Here is an 18,733-nt window from a genome sequence, read left to right on the forward strand (position 1 = left end):
TGTATGATTTTTTTGTTTTTCTTTCTCTAAATATAGTTGAAAGGGGTTGAGATATTGTGACTTTATTTGATATTTGTGATTGTGACGTAGTTTGACTCAATATTGTAAGGTAGGATTTTAACTTGTATCCTCTAGAAAGGATTTTACTTGAATTGAACAAAAAAAAAGAGTTCAAAACATCAATTTTTGATCTCTTTTCAGGTACATTTTACTTATGTGCTGTGGACCATTTCTTCAATTTTATGGAGGTTTTGTCCAAGTATTAGTTAGTTTTATGTGGGTTGTTTTGCTGCAGCTTAAACCAAGTTTGAGCTACTATGCAAAAGATCCACAGGCTGCTGCAAATTCATTAACTTCTCTTCTTGACAAGGCAGAAAGTGTTGTTCCGCTAGATTTACGATCAAAGACTGCTGTGAGAGTTGGGGTAGGTATTACGTTCATGCGTTATGCATTCTAAGCCTTTTAATTTGCTGAACAATGGGGCTATCTGTGTAGGCAACTGCTGGTCTGAGGGCATTAGGAGGCGAGGCATTTGATAAAATTTGTAATCGGTAATTTTATTTTCGGATACATGTTTGTTATGGCCACAGCATTTACTTTACCATTTCCTCAAGCTAGTGCAATTTAAATATGTATTTAGGTTAGGGAACTTTTGAAAAGTAGAAGCACCCTTAAATCCAAGGCAAATGGGGTCAAATTCTGGACGGCTCTCAAGAAGGTTCTTATGAGTGGGTATGATATGCTGAATTTTCTTGTACTTTTATACTTTGCTTTTACTTTGCATACTGTAACTGGGGTTAGAGTATCTTGGCGTCCCTATATTATAGCTAAAATGCAATTTAATCCTTGTATTATAGAACCGAGTAATTTAATCTTTAAACATTTGATATAGGCGCAAACAAGTAAAATTGATAACAATATTGATGTAAATTATTTAAATGCTGATGTGGACTTTTCTTCTCAATCTTACATAGTACATGAGTTGTACATGAGTTTAAATCCGACAATATGTATGTTCTTAATTGAAAAATGTTGCTACTTCAGTTCCATCTAGAGATCAATATTTTTGTCAGATTTCGGGGGTCTATGCTAGCTTTTAGATGGTTTCCCGTTAACATTGCTATCAATTTTACTTATTTCTCCAATGTCAAACATAAAAAGATTGAAGAACTCAATTCTGTAATATAGTGGATTAAATTGTACTTTTGACTAAGTACAAGGACTGCTTGATATTTTAATCTTATAACTGGTCAACATGATCAGTCTTGCTTGAGATGCTTTCATGGTGGTGCCAGAGCCAATTGGAGAAATCCGAGGGGTTTCTCTAGGGTAACTTAGGGAAACTAGAATAAAGTATTTACGTGCTGTTAGGGCTAGGATCCGTTGTAATTTTTCCTACTGATGGAGCCAATGGACCTAATTTGGACTTTCTTAACCTCCATCTTCTTTTATAGGTGACAATAAATTACCTACTAGGGAATTTGGGAAGGACATATCAAGACACAGTTGGCATAGTTGATCTTGGTGGTGGATCTGTTCAAATGGCGTATGCCATCTCCAAGAATGCTGCTTCAAGAGCTCCAAGTTTACCAGCTGGACAGGACAATTATGTAAATGAAATGTATCTCAAGGGATCAAAATATTACCTCTATGTACACAGGTACCCTCCATTTTAACAAATAGGATTCTATTAATGATTTGAAATTGAATATAAGAGAAATCTTAATGGCTTGTGATTCCTTAAGCAGTCTTATCAGACAGGTCTTTATTCAGTCATTTGTATAATCTTTATATTTTAGTTATATACTTATGGCTTTCTTGTGTACAGTTATTTGCACTATGGCTTACTGGTAGCTCGAGCAGAAATTTTGAAGGCCACTGAAGATTCTGGCAACCCTTGCATCTTGGAGGGTTTTGATGGTATGTTTGAATTTCTTTGGTTGCAACCAACACTATAAAGTGCTGCTTTTTTTAAATATATATATGTGTGTGTGTGTATTTGGGCTGCAAATGGCAGGCACGATTTATGAATTCAGTAACTAAGTTTATAGCTACGACGACTGAAAATGTGGTAATTGTCTGTATTTGCTTCCTACGGCTAACTGTATTCATCTCTCTATTCTGAAACTTTGAATGCACTGAATAATGGAATAGTTCGAATATTACCGGATTTTTAAGAGAATTAATGTTTCTTTAACAATTATATTTGTTTGTTTGTTTTCATTTAATAGAAATTAATGCTTTGGATTTAGTCTAAATCTTTCATTTCACCTTTTCCCACACTGTTGCTTAAATTTACTGCTGCAGCCTTGAGAAATCCCCAATCCCATCTCCATCACTCTCCATGCATTAATTCCTATAGCAATATCAAGGGTGGCAAGTTTAATTGACACATGACTTCTTTTGAACTGTTTGTTTTTCAGGTTGACCAGCTAATTGGAAAGATCATCCTTTCAAACGCAGTATTATTATTTTGATCAAGGCCTGGTGCTATTACGAGAACCGGATCCTTGGTGCACACCATGGCTTGATTTCTACATATGCATTAGAAACAATGATTTTATATATCATTAATGTCTTTCATTCATCCTTATTTTGTTCTATTTGTATTTTGTTAGATTTCTGGTGTAGTATGATAAGTGTGGTATTTTGTTTGGCGGGATGTATTTATATCATAGATTATTCTTCTTCTCAATATTTTGATAATGAATTTTAATTTTTTTTATATTTTTAGGACTTTTACAATATTTTATAATATTTTATTTTTTTTAATTTTTATGACATTTAGCGGCGTTTTTCGAAAAAGCGCCGCCAAAGGTCCTGACTTTGGCGGCGTTTGTGGGAAAAGCGCCGCTAAAGGTCATGGCCTTTGGCGGCGTTTGTGATAAAAGCGCCGCTAAAGGTCATGGCCTTTAGCGGCGTTTGTGGGAAAGCGCCGCTAAAGGTCAGGACCTTTAGCGGCGTTGTTTTCAAATAAACGCCACAAATTTAGCGGCGCCATCTATAGCGACGTTTTTTGCGGCGCTTGCAAAAACACCGCTAATAATTTTAATGGCACTTAAAAGCGCCGCTAAAGGCCTAAAAAACGCCGCTAAAAGTCAGTTTTGCTGTAGTGGTGTCTCATTAAAATCTTATTAGGAAAATCCTATAGGATAAAAACCTAATGAAAAAAAAAGAGTGAACAATCTCCTATTACAAGCTATCTTGTTAAAATTTTACCAGGAAAACCTAGTGGGACAAATCATTGGTTAAAAGAAAACAGTACATCGTGTTTTAGACTCCCCCTAATTGAAACATCACATTACATCTTTAAGAATTGACGCATTCAATCTTGTATACTAGTCTTTCAAACGTTGAGATTGACAATGCCTTTAATGTAACCACCCTTCAATTGAGCTATACATTTATTATCTTCGTATAAGATAGTTGGCATCTTTTACTGTAAAGGAAAATTACATATCTTCCAGATATATTGGGTCAATAACCTTAGCTATACACATTTTCGGCTTGCCTCATACATTGCAATTATTTTTGTATGATTTGAAGAGGTGGCATTTAATGTCTGCTTTATTTAACACGGTGATATGGAAGTACCTCCACATGTAAATAATATATTGTTTGAGATCGAACTTTATGTGGATCCGGTAAATATCCAGCATCAACATAGCCGGCTAATAAGGATTTTGAATTATTTGAATAAATAATCTAATATTAATGGTCCTTTTGAGATATCCGAATACATGTTTAATTATATTCCAAAGTTTATGTGTTAGAGAATAACTAAATCTTGCTAAAATGTTTACAATGAAAGTTATATTAGGCCTTATGTTGTTTGCAAGATATTTCAATGCCCCTATGACACTTAGATATGGTACTTCAAGACCAAAAACTTTTCATCATTCTTGCAATGACTAAATTAATCTTTATTCACATCCAATGATAATACAACTATCGGGATGCTCAATGGATGTACATAATACATGTAAATTTTCTTTAAGATCTTTTTTGTATAAGTTCACTGATGGACATGAATTCCATCATTTAAATGCTCGATCTGCAGGATAAAACAAAAAAATCCAAGATATTTCATCTCGATTTTTTTCTTTAAACAATTTACTACACTTTGAAACTCTTCAGGAGTTCCAATAATATTTAGATCATCAACATAAACAGAAATGACCACAAAATTTGATCCAAACCTTTTTATAAAGACATATGGAAAAATTGGATCGTTTTTATCGAATAATTTTTCTAAAGAACTCTATATCCTTCAGGGATTTTAAATCCTTAATGATTTTTATATAAATTTTACTATTAAGTGAGCCATACAAATAGGTTGCAACAACACCAATCCATCAGACTAATAAGATATCTAAATGTGATTGCATCCACTAAATGAGAGTATGTCTCTTACTAATTAATGTCGGGCATTTAAGAAAATCCTTATGCTACAAATTGTGTTTTATTTCTTACGACTTCATTTTTCTCATTTTTTTCACATAAATATCTATTTATATCCTACCGGATTTACATCTTTAGGTTTTTGATGTTTAGAAAATTCAATTCTGCTTGAATTGTGTCTTTCCATTTTAGTCAATCTTTTCTATTTTTACATTCCTCAAAAGATTTAGCCTCAGGATTCTTATTTTCTTTTGTTGTTTCAATGGCAACATTATAAGCAAAATTATTGTCGACAACTATATTTTTCAATTCCATCTTTTTCTCGCATTGACATAACTTTTCGAGATCTCTTTATTTTCATCATTTCATTTTCACTTTCAGGTACCTAAATCTTTTCTTGTGTTTCATAATTAGTTATGTCATGGGTCTCTTTAGGAACCCTCGCTTCTCCTATATTACCATCTCATAAGTAATGGTTTATCTATTAGTTGAAGGCGTTTAATAAATGTTCAGCTAAACTATTTTATGTGTGAACATGAGCTACTGATCTTTCACTGCTCATTTCTTTTGTATTAACAATTTGCCTTATTGGGACATTAATTAATATTGGAGTATTTTTAGTTGGTATGAGAGATTTTGTAATTCTTTTTAGGTCAATATATGAATCTGACAATTGGTGTAATGGCCTAAATTCAAGGTTATCGGAACAATGGTTTCGTAACCATATTTAAAGAGAAATTTATTTCAATATTTTTGCTTAAAAATTGATATGATAGGAAAATCTTATGAAAATATTGATAGGAAAATTTTATCGATTTAGTGATTAGTTAGAAAAAGAAATTATTGAATAAATTGGGTAAAATAAGGTATCGGGACCTCTATCTCGTAAAACCGAGTTGAAAATAATTTTATAAATATTTATGAAATGTTATTAATGTGGTATTAAATTTCGTTAGGAAATTTTAATGCTTGGGTAGTCAATTAAATGAAAAGGACTAAATTGTAATAGGTGTAAAAGTTGCTAGAGTGATTAAATAGCTTAAGAGTCTAATGAGAAAGGATTTAAAAGGCAATTAGACCCAAAAGTTATTTGGGCTGGACGGCAAGGGTATGAAATCAGCAGAAAAATTGATAAATTAAGGGTAAAATTGGAATATTGCAAAATTAACTAAATAAAACTAGGACTAAATAGGAAATATCTAGATTTCTCTTCATTTCTCTTCAATTCCAGCAGCTAAAAACGCCATAGGAGGGTTCTCTAAGCTGGTATTTCATAATTTTTGCACCAAATCCAAAAGATTCAAATACGAAGCTAGATCGAGGAAAGGAAAAAGTTCGGGATTAGTAGATTTTTACTGTTTACAAACAAGTATCAAGGTAAGTTCGTGTAACTTGAATTATATTCTTAAATGCTTGAGATTGTATGTTGTTGATGTGAATATGATTTGAGTGTTCATTGTATGAAAATTAATGAAACATTGATATATTTGATAAAATGGGAAGAAATCCCGGTTGAATGAAAGGAAAATTCGATGGATCTCTGAAAAGGAATTGACGGTAAAAAGGATCTAGCCCGGGCGGGTGATCCTATCCTGATATAGCCCTCCCGAAGAATATGTGTAAAATGGATTTAGCCCGGACGGATAATCCGAATTAGGGTCTGAATTTAGCCTGGACTGGTAATTTAGATCCAAGCTCATTAGAGTAATTGTCGTTGCAGGGGATTTAGCCTGGACTGGTAATCCCGACAATACTCTATGAGTTTATATTGCAGGGGATTCAGCCTGGACTGGTAATCCCGCTGCAAGGTTTAGGTTCGCGGGAGTGTGCTCTCTGAAATGGAAATGTGCGCACATGAATATGAATTGACGGACCCGGAATTGTACAATAAATGTGTACCTCTAAAAATCCATCGAAAATTCTAAGAAATTCAACGGGATAAATATGGAAAAATAACAAGGAAATGGAAATCATGGTATTGACGAGCTCATCAATCATAGTATATATTATTGGTACATGGAAATTATTGTACTAACTTGAATGTTGAGTTTGTGCATATTAGGGTAATAATGCATTGAATGGATATATGGATGTTTATGGTATTGTATTGAAAATATTAGGTAAGTATCATTCTTGTTACATGAGCTTACTAAGCACGAAGTGCTTACCCCGTTTCCTTTTCCCTGTTTTGTAGTGTTAAGAGCTCGGAGGTCGAATTTGGTCGGAGACACATCACACTGTCAACCTCAGGATTTCGGTATATAAAGAAACTTTATTTTGGCTAACAAAGTAAATGTTAACGTGAAATGAATGTAAAGTTAGCCATTAGTATCGTTAACAAACCTGGTTTTAGATATGTGATGACGTTATCTTATAAATATGCATGAATTTATCTTGAAAATATGTTGAATTGATTTGGTTGATGTGGATTGGTCTCGATTTAATATTGCAGGGGAGGTTAGATATTTATAAAGGGGCTATATTGAATATAAAAAAAAATTAATTCATAAATTCCGGTAATGCCTCGTACCCTATTCCGGCAATGAATACGGGTAGGGTATTACAATTGGTTTGTAAAATGAATATTATCTATTGAACTTCTAGTTCACATTGCTTTGTTCAAGGATCTTAGACAATGATAATTTATTTCAAGTACTTTATTCATTTAGCTGTTATTCTCTCTCCCTAATGTTGGGAATTGTAATGCCCCGTACCCAAGACCGTTGCCGGATTCGAACAAGAGGTGTTAACGGACTTAATTCATTACTTAAACAGCTCATACAATTCATTTTAAAATTTCCAGACAAGCTGGCTAACTGCATCACAGTCGCTTTAAAAATCATATCTCGAGTTCCGAAACTTGAAATCCAATTCCGTAATTTTTTCCTGAAACTAGACTCATATATATATCTACTAATTTTTTTCTAGAATTTTTTGTTTGGTAAATTAGTACAGTTTATTAGTTAAAGTCTCCCCTATTTCAGGGTTCGACTACTCTAACCTCTGTGTATTACGAATCAGATATCTCCCTGTACAGAGCTTCAATGACTATGCTGTTTGTCTCTAATAAAACTAGACTCAGTAAGGAATCTGTACATATAAAGAATTACTTTTAATTATCTTTGTAAAATTTATGGTGAATTTCCAAAGTCAGAACAGGGGATCCAGAAATCGCTCTGGCCCTGTTTCACAAAAATTTAGACATCTCATAAAATATAACTCATATGCCTGTTTTGTTCCATCCATATGAAAATAGACTCATAATTCTTCAATTCCATTTATTATTCATCATATAATTGTATCTATACTATTTTTAGTGATTTTTCAAACTCACGTCACTGCTGCTGTCTGAATCTATTTTATGGTAAATTTTACCTATTTCATGGTCCCCATGGATTAGCTAGCAATTTAGCATACATAACACCAAATATGATCATGATTAGCCATTCCAATGGCTAATCATTACCAAGCATTTCCATACCACTCAATAACCATATCATAAGACCATATACACAAATGATTATAATGCTATACATGCCATACTCAAAATATACAAGCCATTATGCCAAGATGGTATACGGATAGTGTGAGCGTGCCTCCGACCGTTTCCGATTTCCGAGCTGGCTTGTCAACACTACAAGGAATGAAAAGGAGGGAGTAAGCATAAATGCTTAGTAAGTTCACATGCAAATAGCAAGTAACATAACTATATAAGCAAACATAAAACATCATTTGCATAATCATCACCGAGACATTCATATCACATTTTCATTTATCATCTTACCATATTGTTGTTATATCGAGTTTTCAACCCGAGGGTTAAGTACATACCTGTTCAAAGTATCCATTTCACGACACTTACCAATACGTCCCTTTCATCTTGAGTATTCCTCCATTTGAGTAGAACTTTACCCGTTGAACACATCGGAATATAATTCGGATACATGGAAAGTTTGCACATAAGTGCCACATATGTAGCCAAGCTACCATGTAACCCGCCCATAAGTGAACTCGGACTCAACTCAACGAGCTCGGGCGTTCGCATCCATAAGTGAACTCGGACTCAACTCAACGAGTTCAGACATTCGCATCCATAAGTGAACTCGGACTCAACTCAACGAGTTCGGATGCTCAGCCATCCTAGTGACATGTCACTTATATCCTAATCCATTCCTAAGGTTCAACGGGACCTTTTTCCTAATCATGTGTCTCAACCATCTTCTACGGAATGTCGATACCGATACTCGGTAGTATTTCACATTTTCCAAATATATCACATAATTTGACATATTATCAAACAATTATCACAAGTATAATATTTCATAATAATTATCATATCATTTAAATAACATTAAAACATTTAAAATAATAACTATGTTACCAACATTTACATATGAACTTACCTCGTATGCGAAAATGGCTACTTTTACCATTTCGTCCACAACTTGGTATTTTCCCCATTTTAGCCCGAATTTCAGTTTTCCTTGCTCTATCATTTAAAATATAGTCTAATTAGGACTCACATTATTCAAATTGACCTAAAATCATATTTTGGAAAAATTACAGTTTTGCCCTAAACTTTTGCATATTTACACTTTTGCCCCAAAGCTCGTAAATTAAAATTAAGCCTATTTTCTTATGTTTTATGACATTCTGATCATTTTTCCCTTCTATGGCAACATCAAATTCTCACTCTAACATGTACTTATGACTATTAGGTATTTTTACCGATTAAGCCCTTTTGCTAGTTTTCGCTTAAAACCGAGTAGCACAAGTTGTCTAACATAATTTAAAACCTCATATTCTATCATAAAACACCAAAATACATAAATTTCACCTATGGTTATTTTTCCAAATATAAACCCTAGGTTAAATTGTTGCTAGCATAAGCTTAATCGAGCTACCGGGACTCTAAAAACGTAAAAATCATTAAAAATGAGGCTAGAATGGACTTACAATCGAGCTTGGAAGCTTGAAAAACCCTAGCCATGGTTTCTCCTTGCTATATTTGGCCATGGGGTTGAAGGTGAGCAAAATTGGCTTTTAATTTTGTATTTTAATTCATTTTACCCCTAAATGACCAAAATGCCCTTATTACTAAACTTTCCAAAATTCCATCCATGTCCAATTTTTGTCCATAGACTTAGAAATTGGTAAAATTGCTATTTAAGACCTCCTAATTAATATTTCAAAACAATTTCATACTAGAAACTTCTAGAATGCAAGTTTTACAAATTATTCGATTTAGTCTCTAATTTCAATTTAAGCACTTTATGCATAAAATTTCTTCACGAAATTTTCACACAATCATGCAATCATATCATAGACCTTAAAATAATCATAAAATAATTATTTCTATCTCGGATTTTGTGGTCACGAAACCACTATTCCGACTAGGCCCAAAATCAGGATATTACAACTCTCCTCCCCTTCAGAGATTTTCGTCCTCGAAAATCTTACCAGAAAAGTGGTCTTCACTTTTAATCTCATATTCGGTGCCGAAGAACTTGCACTTAGACTGTACCTCCAATACATCTCTTCAATTTCTCATATGATCTAAAAGCTTACAGTCTCAACTCTCAACTGTTCTTAAATTTTCAACCCTTCTCAGTTTCCCATGATATCATGACATAGAACTCGGATCTTAACTTGATTAATGGAGACCGGAATTCTAAGAAATCCAACAATCAAAGAGACCTAAAATTCCATGAATCTGATGAGTAGAAATTCATTCAATACAGATATGATTTATAGATCTCGCTAAACATTTAACAATAGGATACATCACATTTTTCCTCTTTCCGCCATAGAAATAATTCTGATATGGCCTCAAGAATAATCCTTCTCATTTCCATCCTAATATCAACACTGACAAGGATAATTTTGATAGATCCCAATGTTCGGCTTTAACCCCTTTAACAACTCCGATTTTATGTAACATCGAATGCTCTAAACTATCACATTACCTCACTGTCTTGAAACACATCACAATTGATACAACAGTACATTACTGAAAGTCAGGAAGTCTTTACTCAATCTAGACTAGTCTAGTTCAGACGCTTCGGTTACCAATATTCTCATCTATCCAAACTTTGTCAACATGTAATAAACTTTTCAGCTTTCACAAGACGAAAACCTTATCATTCGTAGTGATTTTAACTAATATCCAACTCTTTCTAATAAATATACACTTCTCGTTCAGACTATTTACTCTTTTATCCGTACAAAAATGAAATTCTATTATCAGACTTGGGAAAAATAATCCTGACATAATTGTCACATGAAATCTTTCAAATAGATAATTCACCATACTGACTGAAACTCGCGCTTTTATCACTTATGCCTTTACTGATGTCAAATCCTTACACAGAAATTAGAAAAAACCCAAATACTAAAATCACCGCATTACCAAGATCAAATTAGAAGTATAGTCATATTTGACATGATTATCCGAGCTGAAGAACGCACTTCGAACATGAGTCATAATTGACAAATTATGGAACAAAGATAACAAGAAAACCGAATAAAGAAATCCAAGATAGAGAAACCCAGAATAAAGAAATCCAGAATAAAGAGATCCAAGATAAAGAAACCCAAGATACGATACTATGCCGGAGAATCGAAAACCAAATTCATAGAGAAAATACAGAATACCCCGATAATTCTTCAAAGAAAGAAAGTCCAAAAGAAAACATCATTTAATCCCATTGAAATCAATATAACAAGATCAATATATCTTCTCATACATATATATCAGATGAAGCATCAAGTAGAAGAAACAGAATCATAATATCATACGTATTCTCTCATCAATTCTTATCAGACAAAATGAAATAGAATACCCGATGAAATAGAGTAATATAAATTATAAACCAGTCAGACTACCAATGCTTTCATCCAACACCAGGATTAAAAGACATTCCCATATAACAAGAATTTCTTCAGAAGATTAATAGCCACAGAAATATTTCTGAGAACGGGTAAACACATAGAACATCTCAAAAGAGATTGCTAAATCTGTCCAGTCATAACTGTCACACTCAGATAGTTCACATTTCAAATATCATTTCCTCAACTAGTTCTGCCGTCACAAATTTCATATTAAACCATTCACTAAAGAATGCCAGTTCTGAATAAATTTCAATTTACACTTTTCTCGACCTTCCACCTGAGTAATTTGATTTACCAAAGAGAATTCCTTCTCTAATTGGGATAGTGCATAACTCCAATAATCTTTACGTCAATCCGATACTTTACTGGCTCTGACTTTACTTATCAACTCATTTTCAATCTCTGATCATACTTATAATTATTCTATCACTAAACTCTTTGGGTTCTCAACCGGAAACTTATTCAATACAAATCTCATGAAATTCCATTATAAGTACCACTTCGGTAAGGGGGAGAGGTTGTAGGACCTCTGACTCGACTTTCTTATACATACACATATGACACAACTTCCATAATCATAGTAACATCATCAAAATCATGTCATTCATTCATATTGGCTTACACCAATTTTCCTATTGTCCCATTTAGACAATATACTTATGCATACATTCTATGTTTTCTAGACAGCTTTACTTATCCATTCATTTAATTAAATTAAGTCATACTCATGACATCATATAGGACCGAACAAACATAGATATTTGCATCACAATCACAACTTTCATTTCGTGCATCATCATGTACATATCATTACAATCATATAATTCAGTCCAACAATTTAACATAGATAAGTTCATTTCATTATAATCCTTTATCTCATAAAATTATATATCATTAACATTTATCAACATTCGACGTCCAAATCAAGACAAGGACAGTTTCACTCGTACCATAATATTATGACCTTTATTCATACCTCTACAACTTTCTATTTATTCTGTTCATCTTATCAAGTAAGCCACATACACTACATCATATGAGCATTAAGCAAATATGAATATTTATCACATATGTATCATAAACTTTTATTCATACTTTTATAAACCGAGACTTATCATAATCATAATTTTACTCAAATACCTTCACATAACATTGAACATGGTAGGCGCAGCTCGGTTGGAGAGTACCCTGTCTAAATAAGACAGTACTGTATTCATACGCGTCGGAAGACATCACACTATCACAGATCAGTGGCATGTATAGCTAAACTTTTACACATGCTAGGTTAGTCCGAGAACCGACTAAACCTGCTCTAATACCACTAAATGTAATGCCCTGTACCCAAGACCATTTCCGGAGTCGAACACGAGGTGTTAACGGACTTAATTCATTACTTAAACAGCTCATACAATTCATTTTAAAATTTCCAGACAAGTTGGCTAACTGCATCACAGTCGCTTTAAAAATCATATCTCGATTTTTGAAACTCGAAATCCAATTCCGTAAATTTTTCCTGAAACTAGACTCATATATATATCTGCTAATTTTTTTCTAGAATTTTTTTGTTCGGTAAATTAGTACAGTTTATTAGTAAAAGTCTCCCCTGTTTCAGGGTTCGACTACTCTGACCTCTGTGTACTACGAATCAGATATCTCCCTGTACAGAGCTTCAATAACTATGTCGTTTGTTTCTAATAAAACTAGACTCAGTAAGAATCTGTACATATAAAGAATTACTTTTAATTATCTTTGTAAAATATATGGTGAATTTCCAAAGTCAGAACAGGAGATCCAGAAATTGCTCTGGCCCTGTTTCACAAAAATTTAAACATCTCATAAAATATAACTCATATGCCTGTTTTGTTCCATCCATATGAAAATAGACTCATAATTCTTCAATTCCATTTATTATTCATCATATAATTGTATCTATACTATTTTTAGTGATTTTTCAAACTCACGTCACTGCTGCTGTCTGAATCTATTTTATGGTAAATTTTACCTATTTCATGGTCCCCATGGATTAGCTAGCAATTTAGCATACATAACACCAAATATGATCATGATTAGCCATTCCAATGGCTAATCATTACCAAGCATTTCCATACCACTCAATAACCATATCATAAGACCATATACACAAAATGATTATAATGCTATATATGCCATACTCAAAATATACAAGCCATTATGCCAAGATGGTATACGGATAGTGTGAGCGTGCCTCCGACCGTTTCTGATTTCCGAGCTGGCTTGTCAACACTACAAGGAATGAAAAGGAGGGAGTAAGCATAAATTCTTAGTAAGTTCACATGCAAATAGCAAGTAACATAACTATATAAGCAAACATAAACATCATTTGCATAATCATCACCGAGACATTCATATCACATTTTCATTTATCATCTTACCATATTGTTGTTATATCGAGTTTTCAACCCGAGGGTTAAGTACATACCTGTTCAAAGTATCCATTTCACGACACTTACCAATACGTCCCTTTCATCTTGAGTATTCCTCCATTTGAGTAGAACTTTACCCGTTGAACACATCGGAATATAATTCGGATACATGAAAAGTTTGCACATAAGTGCCACATATGTAGCCAAGCTACCATGTAACCCGCCCATAAGTGAACTCGGACTCAACTCAACGAGCTTGGGCGTTCGCATCCATAAGTGAACTCGGACTCAACTCAACGAGTTCAGACATTCGCATCCATAAATGAACTCGGACTCAACTCAACGAGTTCGGATGCTCAACCATCCTAGTGACATGTCACTTATATCCTAATCCATTCCTAAGGTTCAACGGGACCTTTTTCCTAATCATGTGTCTCAACCATCTTCTACGGAATGCCGATACCGATACTCGGTAATATTTCACATTTTCCGAATATATCACATAATTTAACATATTATCAAACAATTATCACAAGTATAATATTTCATAATAATTATCATATCATTTAAATAACATTAAAACATTTAAAATAATAACTTTGTTACCAACATTTACATATGAACTTACCTCGTATGTGAAAATTGCTACTTTTACCATTTCGTCCACAACTTGGTATTTTCCCCATTTTAACCCGAATTTAAGTTTTCCTTACTCTATCATTTAAAATATAGTCTAATTAGGACTCACATTATTCAAATTGACCCAAAATCATATTTTTGAAAAATTACAGTTTTGCCCTAAACTTTTGCATATTTACACTTTTGCCCCAAAGCTCGTAAATTAAAATTAAGCCTATTTTCTTATGTTTTATGGCATTCTGATCATTTTTCTCTTCTATGGCAACATCAAATTCTCACTCTAACATGTACTTATGACTATTAGGTATTTTTACCGATTAAGCCCTTTTGCTAGTTTTCGCTTAAACCGAGTAGCACAAGTTGTCTAACATAAATTAAAACCTCATATTCTATCATAAAACACCAAAATACATAAACTTCACCTATGGGTATTTTTCCAAATATAAACCCTAGGTTAAATTATTGCTAGAATAAGCTTAAACGAGCTACCGGGACTCTAAAAACGTAAAAATCATTAAAAACGAGGCTAGAACATACTTACAATCGAGCTTGGAAGCTTGAAAAACCCTATCCATGGTTTCTCCTTGCTATATTCGGCCATGGGGTTGAAGATGAGCAAATTTGGCTTTTAATTTTGTATTTTAATTCATTTTACCCCTAAATGACCAAAATGCCCTTACTACTAAACTTTCCAAAAATTCCATCCATGTCCAATTTTTGTCCATAGACTTAGAAATTGGTAAATTTTCTATTTAAGACCTCCTAATTAATATTTCAAAACAATTTCATACTAGAAACTTCTAGAATGCAAGTTTTACAATTATTCGATTTAGTCTCTAAATTCAATTTAAGCACTTTATGCATAAAATTTCTTCATGAAATTTCACACAATCATGCAATCATATCATAGACCTTAAAATAATCATAAAATAATTATTTCTATATCGAATTTTGTGGTCAAGAAACCACTATTCCGACTAGGCCCAAAATCAGGATATTACAGGAATGTTGTATCATCAAAAACATAATCAACAAATTGTGCAGTAAATAAATCCCCAGTTAATAGTTCAATATACTTACTTATAGAAGGAGATTCATAACCAACATATATTCTCAACTTCCTTTGAGGACCCATCTTTGTGCGTTGTGGTCGAGCAATTGAATCATATATTGCATATCCAAAAATTCTAAGATGGGAAATATTTAGCTCCTGACCAAAATCTAATTGTAATGGAAAGCATTTATAATTTATTGGCTTGATACGTATAACATGAAAATCAACAAATCTCATGTTGAAATAGGAAGCTTTGTTCTCATAGGAAATGATTTAGCTATTAGTTGGAAGCATTTGATAAACAATTTAGCTAAATTGTTTTATGTGTGAACATAAGCTACAAGATGTTCATCTTTTATCCCAATTGACATACAATAATTATTGAAAGTTTGGGACATAAACTCACCAGCATTAGTAAGATGAATTGTTTTAATTGCATAATCAAAAATTAATCATTCAAACAAGCAGTCTCATAAATGACAAGTTGCAAGTTGATAACACGTGATTATTTTGTAGATGCATCTACTAAAATCATATAATATCAAAATCATCCACCATATAGATGAATGGACCTATATTCATTTAAGAAATGCAAGATATTAAATCTCAACTTTAGCTAGTGAGCTTGTAATAATCAATAATTATTGAGAACAAGCAACACATGAGAATTCTTTAAATTAAAGAAACTCCTTATTCTTTAATGAACGTTTATGTAACACCCTTAACCCATATTCGTTTCCAGAATAGGGTTATGGAGCATTACTGGAATCAACAGATCAAATACAGACATTTCAAATTATTTTACATTCATGTCAGATATTATTCAGAAAGTCTCTTATATAAGGGCTCAAAACATATATTAGAAACTAATCAGAACTAAACCGGTACTTAGAAAATTTTTCACAAAATCTCAAAAAAATTTCAATGTACAGGGGACACACGACCGTGTGGCTAGGCTGTGTGTCTCACACGATCGAGGGACATGCCCGTGTCTCAGGCCATGTAGACATTCGAAATAGGGACACACGACCGTGTCCCAGCCCGTGTCCAAATTAGGGTGGTTACTAACTTGGGTCACATGGCTAAGTCACACGCCCGTGTGTTAGGCCGTGTGAACAAATTAATTTACATTAATTAGGTTCAAGGGCCACATGGCCAAGTCACATGCCCGTGTGCTAGGTCGTGTGCCACATACGGCTGAGACGCACGCCCTTATCTCTTTCAGTGTGAAAATACCTGAGCATTCTGTTTTACAATTTTAAAGATGCAGGGGACAATACAGCCAAACCATACGCCCGTGCACATGACACACGGCTGAGACACACGCCCGTGTCTCTGCCCGTGTGGACAAAATAAAGTCATTTTCAAGCTTTATTTCTCACCCAAACTTGTATTTCACCTACATTAACATTTAAACACATTTCCAATCTAATATAAATCATTCAAATCAAGCCAAAATAATTTTTATGTAAGACATATCAACACATATGTTCAAGTATCTATACTTACCAAAAATACCATATGTACAATTATTTGCAATATTTACTTTAGGGAATATGCCAAAAACTTTAAATGTCCAAATTAACTTTAATGATCAAAAGTGGTTATAAAATTTGTTTTATTTATTGTTGACAGTTACTTCAAGGAATATGCAAAAAATAATTCAGACAATAACGAAAACGCATATTATATTCTTTTCCAGTAAGATTATATAAATATCATCCGCCTCAAAGAATGATTAATTAGTATAAACCATTGATAATCATATTCTAAGAATGAACATGTAGCAACATTTCGAAACATTCATCTTCCTTTTCATCTAGTTGTCAATAATGATAATCGGTTCTAATTTTATAATTGTTATGTATTGATACATTCATTTCGGGGAGTGGAGTAGAACCACTAGAACAAATAACTCATTATTTGTTTAGCAATAATAAGGCATGAGATTAATTCAGAATACTTTACAAAAATCCTTTTCACAAGAGCTTTGCATAATTAATTAACTAGAAAGAAATGGTCAAGTCATACATAGAGTTTATTGTAAATCAAATGTAATGGATAAAACTGACATCTAAAATATCAAACCTAATATAATGCTAGTGCTAGCAAAAATTTCATAAACTATTGTAGACATGCATGAAATTTACTTCGAAATAATACATTTCATGTTCACTAAAATATTTCCATTTATAATTATTCATATTATTTCTCTAAATAATTAACAAATGGAATAATATAAAACATATGAAGTACTTTAACATCACTACAAAAGTAACAAGTTTGTTAGGGCTATATAATAGGAAAAATACAAGGCATTTACAAAATCAAACCACACAACCTTCTTTTTATATATATATATTTCTTATCAAACAACAATCAATTAATACAAACAATGTCCATAGAAATGTCAATGGCCAAATTAATATAGTAATTCTCATTTTTAAGTTTATAAAAAATGTTTGCAACCAAAATAATTCAAGAATTAAAAATGACAACAACCATACTTGAAATTATATATTAGAATCAACCTAAAAATCAATTTAGACATACCTCAAAATTTGTCATTAAAATAACTTTAACATGTTTGATGTGAAATACTATTTGATTGTTTGGTGTAAAAGAATCTTGATTTTATTAATATATATAATAACTTAAATCGTTGTTGATTAAGAGAATTTTAAATAATATCAAAGTCCAAAAACATATGATGTCTAGAACTTAGAAAATTTATATATATATATATATATATAAATTGAAACCATCAAATAAACATATAAAACAACTTGTTTAATGATGACTAAGACCAATGCAAGGTCACATATTATGATACCTTAGGCCTTGATTAATAAAAATGACTGATAATATTATGAATCATGATTTAAAAATCTATCTATTTATAACATTAAAATTAATCTATCCCCATTCAAATACAATTGCCAAGTAATTATCAAATAGCATATATTAAGAAAAACAAATTTTTATGAATATAAGCATGTAATGATAAGTGAAATTTACCTCAATCTCTTTTCTTCTACGAAAGTTTTAATAGCAACTTCCTTATTCAACGTTGAGTCTTGATGATATTATCAAAAAGTAAGCAAATTCAAAATTTATCGATAGAAAATTTTTATTTTCAAAATAACTTATATGATTCTAAGACACTCCAATGTTAAGAGCACCGAATCAAAATCCATACCAATATTAAATCTTTCACCATCATTCTAAGATCATACAAATAAAATAAGTTAATCAAAACAATTATAATTGACCATGAATTAGCTAAAAAAATAATCAAATATTAAATATTAAATAACAGAAACTTCATGTAGAAACTTTATATCTT

General features: G+C 32.4%; 1 pseudogene; it reads left to right on the forward strand.

Moving 5' to 3' along the window:
- Positions 1-242: 242 nt before the first annotated feature.
- On the forward strand, positions 243-2,105 carry LOC121217816 (apyrase 2-like; annotated as a pseudogene).
- Positions 2,106-18,733: the final 16,628 nt, after the last annotated feature.

The sequence above is a fragment of the Gossypium hirsutum genome, chromosome A03 (genome assembly GCF_007990345.1).
Source record: "Gossypium hirsutum isolate 1008001.06 chromosome A03, Gossypium_hirsutum_v2.1, whole genome shotgun sequence".
NCBI classification, from domain to species: Eukaryota; Viridiplantae; Streptophyta; class Magnoliopsida; order Malvales; family Malvaceae; genus Gossypium; species Gossypium hirsutum.